Source organism: Spermophilus citellus (genome assembly GCF_964194105.1).
Source record: "Spermophilus citellus genome assembly, chromosome: 1".
NCBI lineage: Eukaryota > Metazoa > Chordata > Mammalia > Rodentia > Sciuridae > Spermophilus > Spermophilus citellus.
In genome coordinates, this window is record NC_138182.1 from 238,958,155 (window position 1) to 238,969,983 (window position 11,829).

Consider the following 11,829-nt stretch of genomic DNA (forward strand, 5'->3'; position numbering starts at 1 on the left):
TGTTTTCTTGTTGTAATTAAATTTTCCTTCTGTAATGCACATTCCTCTGATGGTGGTTCCTAACCTTTCCAAGGGGTGCATATCTAATTCCACATAACTCTGAAATGACTTCAGTTGTTTCCAAGGCACTCTTTTGTGTCATTTAAAAAGTGTTTGAAACATCTTAATAGTCCCCTTTTCTTTTTCTTTTCCTTATGCTTATTTTCAAATGGAAGGAAATCTTGTGAGGTAATAGAGTGGTGAGGGTCGGGTAAGTTTACTTTAACTCCTGCTAGTTATTCCATGTTATGCTTCAATGGGTTATTTGCATCTGGTCTCTATTTGTTAACATCAATGGGCTATGTTTGCATAACTAGATCGAATTATGAAAGGACTTCCATTCTGAATGTTTAGCACTGACAGAATGGTTAATGTTCACACACACAGAGATCACCACCAAGCAACCAAGCTCCAAGTACAGATAGCAGCCTTGGAAAAGCTGTGCTGGGGGGAAAAAGATTCTCTTAAAGTTCATCTGGAAGCCTTTCTGGTTTCAATTTCCCCTCTCCTTTTGAAATAAGATCCAGTACCCCCAGTCCTCCACCTTGAGTAAAGTAGCTAGGACTTGGCAGGAAGTGGTGTGGCAGACCACCCAAGAACAGAGGTGTCTGATGTGCAAGGGAAGTTAAAAGAAAATCTAAAGACATGTCAAAGGGATGGGAATGAGTCACGGATCCAGGCTCCCTCTTCCCACCAGTGAAGGTCCCCACATTGAAGCTTTCAGTTAATCATCCAGCTGGAAAAGGTTGGGCTAAGGCACTTCTGGCCCATAACCTCTGCTTTAAGACAACACACAACTAACCCATTCCAAAGACTTCCAACACTTTCAAGTTCTTGAGAAATGTTCCTGTTCCTTCAACCCCTCAGGCTGTGTTTTGTAAACATGCCTCTCTCTTCCTTTTACACACATTTCCTTATCACCATCTGATGTCTTTGGTCTCTTCCATGAAACTGTGAAGTTCCTCAAGCCAAAGAACAGACCTAGTTCCACCTGAGTGTGCCTAGCACCTCCGTGCTAATACCTGGGATGGGCAAGTTAACCCACATCTGGCTTTCAGTACTTAGCTTATTTTATTATCAGTTCAGACCAAAGGGCTCTCTTTAAGATTGCAAGATCTGGAAGGGCAGGACCTCAATTCATGAACAGGCCAAGCGACTCCCTGCCAGGTTTCCCTGATAACAACACTTTTGGGGTGTAATTTGAGGAGTATGGGAAATATCCCTCCTCCCCCACCTCCTGAAATTCCATTCAGAACATTTTATCACTTACAGTTTTGATCCTTGTTAAAACACAAACTCCTCTGAGAGCAGTGACATGATAAGTTATCTGTAACTTAGGATAGATAAGGACAGGTAATGGGGGGGGGGAGGAGATGGAGATGTCAACAGACAGTGGAGTTTAGGTGTCAGTCAGCCCCATTCACACCCGAATCTTTTCCAGAAGGTCTGTGAATATGAAGAATTACTCTCCGTCCCAAGGCTCAGCAGACTAGACTATAAATAAGAAGGGAGACATTTAGAGAGCCCTGACTATGTGCCACACAATGCTCAACAACCTATCATCCCCTCAGCTACCAGAGATACCAGCTACCAGCTACCTATTATTATCCCAACTTTACAGATGAGAAAACTGAGCCACACAGGCCCAGAAGTCAAACAACCCCAGGAGAAGCACTATTGACATGTAAATAGTTCCCAAACTTACTTTCTCATCCCTTTTCCACATTCCCCCTTGATCATCATCCTTCTTTTACCCTTGTCTAAAGACTTTCCTTAGATAATCCTCATGAATCCTAAATGTGGGAAACACAGACAATTAAGAAGACAGCAACAGGGTTCCAGCTATACATAAGCCCCCTACAAAGATGAGTTTTCAAGAAGTGGCAATCAACACGCTGGTTGAAAAATGTAAATTGTGATCTAGGACTTTAAAAGTAACCGTGAGTTCCTCTCAAATGCAGTGCACCCACTGAGATGCTTCCTCCCACCCCATACTATTGTCTAAGCAGGGTCACAAGCCCAGCAACCTTCACATCATTTGACACACATGGAGCCTTGTCCGGGTGTGTTAATTGTAAGGTATAAACAAACACACATATGACCCAGCTAACAACAAGACGATGAGTTGAGATAGTTCATCTTGAGGGTTTAACTGGGGAAGATAGTCTCTTTTTTAATCTTTACATGGGAAAAATTATATGGACATTTGCTCCCTAGAAAAGAGGTGATTGTCCAATAACTAGAAGCAGACCAAGCTAAGACAACGACAACAATGAAAACAGATAGATAGCAGAGTAAGAGGCAGGATGATGGCACCATGTCTTGTTCCTGACAGCCGCTTGGTACACGTTTGTAGGGTTTTGCTAAATGGAATGCTGTGACATTGGAAATTGGATTGCTTTGAGAACATCCTCACAGAGCAGCTCGCAAGGCAAGCATAACTGGGAGATGACCTGGGGAGCCCACACCCCTGCCTACATCACACAAAGAACTCCAGGAACAGCCCTGCCTGCATGGGAAGCCCAAGCACCAGACAGGTGTGGCAAAGCTGAGTAGCCCTGTACACAGGGGCAGAGTGTGGCTGCTCTTCACCCTCCAGGACCTCACTGCTCTGAGATTCTGCTAGATCCTTTCCGGGAACAGCAAAGAGAAAACCAGCTGGGCTCTCACACCAAGCTCCACAACCTTCCTTTGAGGGCACCGGGCTGGGGATTTAGCTCAGTTGGTAGAGTGCTTGCATGCGCCAGGCCATGAATTCAATCCCCAGCACCACACACACACACACACACACACACACACACACGTGTTAACTTCTTAAAACAGCGGCCAAATGTTTTCTCTGACAAGTGGATGCTAATCGAAAATGGGTGTGGGTGGCCTGGGATGAGTGGAGACACTTTGGATGGGGCAAAGAGTGGGGGCCTAGGGACAGGAAAGATGGTGGAATGAGACAGACATCATTACCCTAGGTACAGCGTAGGATTGCACGAATGGTGTGACTCTACTTCATGTACAACCAGAGAAGTGAAAAATTGTGCTCCATTTGTGTACAATGAATCAAAGAGCTTTCTGCTGTCAGGTAAAACTGATTAGAACTAATAAATTTTTTTTAAAGTTTGAGGGTATTTACATGTAGTGTGACTTTAAAACATTTGAATGATCTTCATATAATTCACATAAAAGAAGTAACTCTTTGAAGCAAATCACTTAAATATTCAAAAATTGTGTTTGTAATTTGGAGGCTTTGGACCGATTACCAAATTCTCCTTTTCTCTCATCATTATCACCAGAGGCCACATTTTATGTTCTTCTAGATAGATAGTGTAGGTTAAACTTGCTGAGATTTTTGGAGGCTCATTACTACCAAGAAAACACTGATAACCTTTGTGCTTTACTCTTGTACTTGTAAAATGCAAGTAGGAAATTTCTTACTTTTCAAAAAAATATTTTTTAGTTGTCAATGGACCTTTATTTTATTTACTTATATGTGGTGCTGAGAATTGAACCCAGTGCCTCACACATACTACCTACCACTGAGCCACAACCCCAGCCCCACATATTTCTTACTTTGAAAGAAATTTTTCACTTTCATGATGACCTTGGCTTGCAACTCTACCGGTGCTACAGTATCGACAGCTTCTTAGGTTTGGTTCCTCTTCTTTCTCTCTCATCCATGATTAAAATTAGAACTACAGTAAATATTTTGATGTTGCTGTTGGTACTGGGGATTGAACTCTGGGGTACTCTACCACTGAGCCCATACCCCGCAGGCCTTTGTATTTTTATTTTGAGACAGGGTCTTGATAAGTTACCCAGTTCAGCCTCAGACTTGTGATTCTCTTGCCTCAGCCTCCCAAATCACTGGGATTATAACACCACCACAATTAGGATTCTATCCAGCTCAAATATATCTATAGTTAACCAAAGTTAGAGGGGTTCTCCTTAATTATGTAAGGAAGTGGATTTTTTTGAGAATTATTGAACATGTCCTCGGTAATCAGTACATTATATAATATGTTCAAATATCAGCCTTCAATTTCTCCTTCTTGAAAAACTAGTAGTAACCCTTAACCGATGGGATGAGGAACATCTAATTGTTCACACAAGTCCTGCAGAACCCTGAACATCCCATAGATCTTACCTGTGTAGGCATTTCAGCTTCTTTCTTTAGGGTGTTGAATTAGAGATTTTCTTTTCTTTTTCTTTATCCCCACCTTCAAAGATCCAACCCAGGGCTTTGCACATGCTAGGCAAGCACTATGCCATTGAGCTACACCACCAGCCTAAAGCATTTCTTTCATAAAGCACTGTGTTTAGGCACCAAGTCTTATCAACTTTGTAGGGAAACTTTTTCTCTAATAAAGCCGTTGCTAGGTGATTCTGCAGCACTTGGTATCCCTAGCTGGACACTCTGTGTTTGCAACCATATTCCCTCAGAGAGACCAGCATTCTCTCTCAGCACTGTGATGAGGACAGAGGCATTTTAAAGCCCCTACCAATGGGAATGATTTCTTCCCATTTGGAGTTTGAATGCAGATGGTTCCTTCCTTGGCCGAAATGTGGTTAAAGCCACTGACGAGCCTTTGTCTGTTGCCCAAAGTATTGCTGTTTGAACACCTCATGTTCAATATCACCTTGAGTATGCAAACACATGAGGCCATGAGAAATATTCTGGCATTTCCTTAAGGCAGTACAGATGAGGTGAGTGGGCTAGCCAGTCGTTTGACCTTGAGCTCAAGGAAACACAGACAGTTGCTACCATTTCATAGCAATTGTGTGCAGGAAAACAGAGTATGTTCACCATAAGGTGAATCCTAAATAAATCCAACAAACTCTGGGTTCTCATGATATCTACATGAAAATCAGATCATCCATGAGGGGCCTTAATTTGTAAAACTCTTGGTTCTTCCAGAAACTTTGGGGTGGCCCACATACCTGTTGCTGCAGGGATAGTTTCCAATTCCTACAGTCATAACTCCATGATTTTCCTATATCAACAGTTGTCAGTTAACAAACCCCAAACCCCTGTCTTGTTAGTAAAGTGCATGCAAGTCTAGAAAATGCCAGGGATGTATTAAGTATTCCAACAGCAAAAGGAGGAATCCATCACCTGTGTTGCCTGCCTATTGGCAAGAATCAGGGTGTATGGAGAAGTAGCACTGGCCAGAAAGAGGGGTTCAACCAGATGAGAGATGGCTAAATCCTGACCAAGCTCTGTATTAGCTGCAGGAGAGAGCCCAGCCCTGGCTTTTAGAATTGCTCTCTCTACTTGCAAGCAGAGGCAGGGCACCCAAGAGGGGGCCTGGAAGGCTGGGAGGCTGTTCAGTCAAATGTGAAACTCAAGCCCTGAAAGCTAAGCTCCAAATCCAAATATGCTGTTACGCAAAGCGCTCACAGATTGGCTCACATTTGATTATCGTCTGAGGTTACTTGTTGGCATGTGCTGAGTAATTCTCTGGCATGCCCATGGCTCATCAGTGGCATTCCTTTTTGAGTCACCCCTGGACCAGCAGCCAGGCTCAGGGAGGAAGATCCAGCACCGTCCAAGAGGCTATCGTTTTTAGATGAAACTGAAAGCCCACAGCCCTGATTTGTTAATGTTATGGTGCTTGTGTGATTTTTTTTTTCTGCAAAGATGAGCTGGTGGGTACATCCAATGAGTGTTGGAGGGGTCTGAGGAAACATATTGGGGGTTGCACCTAATTGTTAAAGTGCGGAATAGTTGTCTGTCATCATCTGGATGAGAAAAGTTAAAATTCCTGCCAGAACTCTGGAGGCAGAGGGAGATGGCATCTCTCACGGGAGCAGCATTAGGCCAATTACAATGCTCAGCATTTTCCCAGCACTCTGGGTTCAGAGCTCTTTGCAATCAGTTTGTTTCTTTAGCTGGGTTTCTTAAACACACATCACCCCTTGTGGAGCTCTCTGGGCCTCCACCCAAAAGCTAAAGGACACAAAGAGGAAGAAGAAAAGACTGAGCAGCCGATTCTACCCAAAGAACGAAACCAAGCCAAACATTCAGTGTTTCATTATTCTCCAAAAGCCTGTCAATACTTACAATGGGGGAACCAGGAACAGGCAAAATATGCAGCAATAGAAGGTTGGCTTTGTACATTATGGAAAAACAAGCAGTCGTTGAAATCATGCTGTACATTGCAGAAGAGATTTTAATGATGTGGAAAAATATAAACAATATATTGTTAAGTGAAAAGTTATAAGAGCATATAGATAGATGATTATATTTTGTAAATATAGATGTTTATTTCCAAGTGACATACACCTATGGAAAAAAACTTAAAAGATACAAGTTAAAATGTTTATAGCAATATTCCTAGGCTGGGATGGATTTTGGTGGGGTGGTACTGGGAATTGAAATCAGGGGCACTTTACCAAAGAGATGCATCCCCAGGTTTGGTTTTTTTGTTTGTTTTTGTTTTGGGCAGGATCTTACTAAGTTGTCCAGGCTGGCCTCAAACTTTCGATCTTCTTGCTTCAGCCTCCCAAATAGCTGTGATTAGAGATTAGAGACATGCACCACTATGCCCAGTGATTAAGGCGAATTAGAAGTGATTTTTCTTTTTGGTTTCCTCCAAATTATCTACAATGAACATGTTTTAATTGTGTTTACATCTTTATTATTATTTTTATTATTATAAAATAAAACATGCTCAAGAAAAAGGGTCACACAATACAGAAATGTACAAAGTCTAAAGCAAAATTTCAGGGCTAGAAATGTGGCTCAGTGGTAGATGACTTGCCTAGCATGTTTGAGGCCCTGGGTTCAATTCCTAGTACTGCAAAAAAAAAAAAAAAAAAGAAAATGAGTTTCTCTTAGTCCTGACAAAGAGATAGTCCCACATATACAAAAGTATAAGGTTTTTCTCCATTTAAGTTTTGTTTCTTTAGTTTTGTTAATGCTTCATAATTATACATAGTAATTGGATTCATCATAACAAACTCATACATTTGTGGAATTCAATTTTAGTTCATGATCTCCCCCTTTGTCCTCCTGTCTTCCCTTCCCTCTCCCATTCTCCTTTCTGTGCTTAGCTCATCTCTTAATTTATATTTGATTGGTTCTTTCTACCCAAGTATAAAGCTGAAGTTCCCTGTGGTATATTTATATACACCCATAATGTGATTTTCTAAGAAATCATTCTGCATTGCCTCCCCTAACCCATCCCTCCACTCTGCCTCTTGATCTCCTTCTACATTACTCATCTTCCTTTATCTTATCCTGTCTCCTTCCCCTGCCCCCGATTTCCTTTATTTTTCTCTAGCTTCCACATATGAGAGTTTCTGAGTTTGGATTATTTCACTTAGCATGATATTCTCCATTTCTATTACTGGAAAATGCCATAATTTCACCCTTTTTATGGCTGACTAAAATGCCATTATCTATCTATAAATAGATATATGTATATATCACAGTTTCTTAATCTATTCATCTATTAACAGGTATCTGGGTTGATTCCATAACTTAGCTATTGTGAATTGTGCTGCTATAAACATTGAGGTGGATTTATGCCAAGTTTAGATCTTCGGGAAAATACCAAGGAGTGGGATAGCTGGGTCTATGGTGGTTCCACCCCCATTTTTTGAGGAATTTCCATACTGCTTTCCAGAGTGGTTGTAGTAGTCTGCACTCCCACCAACAACATACAAGTGTATGTTTTCCCCCACAACCTCTCAGCATTTATTATTGTTTGTATGTTGATCACTGCCATTCTGACCAGAGTGAGATGAAATCTTAGTACTGGTTTTGATTTGCATTTCTCTGATTGCTAGAGATGTTGAACATTTTTTCATACATTTCTTGGCCATTTGTGTTTCTTATTTTGAGAAGATTCTGTTTAATTCCTTTGATGGGGTCATTTTTTTAATGTTAATTTTTTGGGTTCTATAGTCTGGATATTAATGCCCTAGCAGAGAGGTAGCTGGCGAAGATTTTCTCTGTAGGCTCTCACTTCACACTCTTAATTGTTTCCTTTGCTGTGCAGAAGCTTTTTAGTTTGATAACATCCCACTTATTGATTCTTGGTTTTATTTCTTGCACTTTGGGGGTCTTGTTTAGGAAGCTGGTGCCACACCTAGATGATGGAGTACTGACACTATGCTTTCTTCTAGAAATTGTAAAGTTTCGGGTCAAATTCCTAAGCCTTTGATGCATTTTGATTTAAGTTTTACATAGGGTGAAGGATAAGGGTCTAGTTTCATTTTTCTACGTATAGCTATCCAGTTTTCCCAACACCATTTGTTAAAATGGCTATCTTTTCTCCAAAATATATTTTGGGTACTTTTGTCAAATATCAGACTGCTATAGGTATGTGGATTTCTCTCTGTGTCTTTGATTCTGTTCCATTGGTCTTCATGTCTATCTTGAAGCCAATACTGTGCTATTTTTGTTACTACAGCTCTGTAGTATAATTTCAGATCAGGTATTGTGATGCCTCCTATTTTGCTTTCCTTGCTTAGTATTGTTTTGACCATTCTGGGTCCCTTATTCTTCCAATTGAATATAAGAATTGTTTTTCCTAATTCTGTAAAGAATGTCATTGATATTTTGATGGGAATGGCCATTTTGGCAATATTAATTATGTCTATCCAAGAATATAGGTTGTATTTCCATCTTCTAAGGTCTTCTTCAATTGTAGAGCTCTTTTACCTCCTTGTTTAGATTAATTCCTAAGTAATTTTTTTTTAGGTAATTGTGAATTGGATGATTTTCCTGATTTCTTCCTCAGATGAATCATCATTAGTGTATAGGAAAGCTATTGATTTATGGGTGCTGATTTTGTATCCTGCTACTTTGCTAAACTCATTTATAAGCTCTAGAAGTCTTCTGGTGGAGTTTTCTGAGTCTCCTACTTATAAGATCATATCATCAGAAACCGAGATAGTTTGACTTCTTCTTTTCCTATTTGTGGATTTGATTTCACAAAGGTATAGTTTTAAATGTATTATGAAATGTTTACATAATAGAATTACATATAGGTCTTCAACTTTCCCTTTTTTTCACTAAACATACCTGGGACATCTTGCCTGAGATAGGAGTTCTTTATTAAGTCAATCTGCTGGATCTCAGACTGGCAGGAAATGAAAGTTACCCCCACAAGCCCACCAGAGTGGGGATCTCCTGGCTTCCTTTTGCAGTCAAGGAGGGGAATAAATGGGCACCAGGGTCACAAAATATCAGAACTGAAAAGAACATTGCATGGGACTTAATTCAACACGCTTCTTAAGTGATAAGAAAATGAAAAGGTCCAGAAATTAGAATACAAGTCTTCTAGCACCCTGTCCAATATTGTTCTCACTATATCACACTACAGAATAGATGTGAATCAGCACTTTTCAAAGAGTTTTCGTCTTGCTAAAGTTTTGTTTCTGTCTTAGCTTGTCTTGAGAAAATTGGGGAAGGCAATCTACCCTATTTTACAGGTAACACTAGCCACCATCTGCCAGATACTCTGAACCAGATTCTAAGCTATTTGCCTGAGTTCTCACACATTTTCTCACTTGAACTCTCGAAAGTTGGTACTGTTTTTGTGCCTATTTCACAGATGAAAAAAAAAAAAAGCTAAGTGCAGTGGTACACGCCTTTAATTCCAGCAACTCAGAGGCTGAGGCAGGAAGATCACAGTTCGAGGCCAGCTTCAGCAATTTAGTGAGGCCCTAAGCAACTTAGTGAGACTCTGTCTCAAAATGGAAAATAAAAAAGGGCTGGGGATGTAGCTCAGTGGTTAAGTGCCCCTGGGTCCAATCCCTAGGAAAGAAAGAAAGAAAGCAAGCAAGCAAGCTAGGGCGGAAAAAAATTAAGGATCAGAGACATTGGGTAACTTGTCAATGATTGAGCCAAGTCTCGAACCTATGTCTAGCCATGGAGTCCTTTCTTTTAAACATTGCACTGTATTTCTTACAGGCTTAGCACATCAAATTTTTGCATAAAACAAATTTTAATTAGTCTTTCCCTTCCCCTTCGTTGCTATCCAGTCCTTCTCAAACAAAGGAAAACAGCAAAGACGATAGAAAATACAATCCAGTGTCAGGCAGGGTTCAGGGGCCTCACTTGGCATTCAGCATTCCATGCCAAAAAACCCGGTAAAAACAACACAAAACACCCGGTTCAACCACAGCGATTCTGGCAAAGGAGTGACCTGGCACTTTTCCTCCAGGGATTCAGTGTGTCCCATACAAGGTAGTAAACTGCTTGCTCCCCAGGTATTTTTATTTCTTATGTAACCGTGCCCTCCTTTCAACTCAGCCAACACGTTAGCGCTTGTAGGTAAAGCCGATCTTCTTTTCAATCAGACACCCAATGTGCGTTGAGTCATGTGTAAAAGGCCCATACAATGTTTTTATTATTAAAAAAAAAACAAACCCAAGGGCTCATCTTACAATCCTCACATGTGTGTCACCCTCGTGGAGAGGGCCTGCCTGGTGCTGCAGCGTGGGGTCCTGTGCATGAGGGGAGGAGTGAGCTGTCACTCTGTTTACCCAGCGCTGGCTTCCCATAAACTGGAGGTTTGGGTTTTACCTGGACATTTGAACTAGCACCTTATATCATATGTTTACCCTCCTCTTCTTCTTTCCACTTTCAGTGTCTCCCCTGCTTGGGTTAAATCTCTTAGCCTTGCCCATTATCTGAGTTATTTCCTCTCCTGTGTTCTAGAAATCTGAATGAACTTCATTATTATTCCCTCAAGCACAGGCCAGTCCCCTTTCCCTTTCTTTCACACTCCCAAAGCCCCTTTGATGTTCCCCACCCTGTCCCACACATACCATTTTGTCTCCTTTCTCTGCTTGCTGGACTCTGTCAATTTTATCCATTCTCAATAAACAGACAGGAGACGCCATCCTCAGTGTGGAGATTCCACGTGTTGAACTGTTCCAACACATCGGCTCAGAGGCTGACTGCTTGGGTAAACTTCCCAGCGTCCCTGTTTACTAGCTAGGTAACCCTCAGAAAGTTCCTCACCCTTTTTAAATCTCACAGTCTCTGCAAGTCATGTGGGAATCATAGAAGACCCCGATTCTTAGAATTGTTGAGAGCGGCACATCAGGCCCTAGAGCCCTGGGCTTTGGTTTCCAGACTTATGTGCCGTGCCATGGGTAGTGGATGATCATAAACTTCTCTGCCTGAGTGTGATAAAATGAGAATGATAAAAATAGGATCTACCTTACTGGTGAGATTAGGGTAGTTAGCAAACCAAATCACCTGGAATAGTGCCCGGCACACAGGAGCCTTCCCCAAAAGTTGTCCATTGTGATGTTTGTTCATGTCTAGAAAGGTGCTTGCCTGGAGACACTCAAGAGCTGGCAGTCCCCCATTCTCTAGAAAACTTCATTCCCTTGCTGTTTCTCTTTAGAAACACGAGCATGACCATTCCTCCCAGGGTGTGTTTTCATAAGCGCGCTCTTCTCTGTCCTCTGCACCAAGTGACACCCAAGCCATGGAGAAGTCTGGCCTACAAACCTACAACTGAAGAACTGAAACAGGAAGGAAATAACACAGTAATTATTATGCCTAACTACTTTTGTCCTGTTTTTGTAGGTGAAACAACTATGTCTTCCTCAATGGTTTGGTAAACTTTTGCAAATCCCATCGTATTTCATTTCTCCCTTAAAATAGTTAATGTATATAAAGAGCTTAGGACAGATGTAGGACTCTATAAGTGATAGCTCTCATTTGTTTATTCTCATAAAATTAATCTAAGCCAGGTGAGGTGGTGCATGCCTGTAAATCCCAGCAGCTCTCGAGGCCACGGGCAGGAGGATCACAAGTTCAAAGCC

The 11,829-nt window shown here is 41.3% G+C and overlaps 1 long non-coding RNA gene across 2 annotated transcripts in view; it reads left to right on the forward strand.

The window, feature by feature from the left end:
* The window catches only part of LOC308653761, a 40,488-nt gene extending 29,012 nt beyond the window's left edge, over positions 1 to 11,476 (forward strand). Inside the window, exon 5 of one of the 2 annotated variants that reach the window (XR_014023108.1) lies at positions 11,406 to 11,476. This is a non-coding gene — a long non-coding RNA (uncharacterized lncRNA). Of the gene's footprint in view, positions 1 to 2,395; positions 2,498 to 11,405 lie in introns of those variants that run through there. The other variant, XR_014023109.1, reaches the window with a different exon arrangement.
* The last annotated feature ends 353 nt before the right edge of the window (positions 11,477 to 11,829 follow it).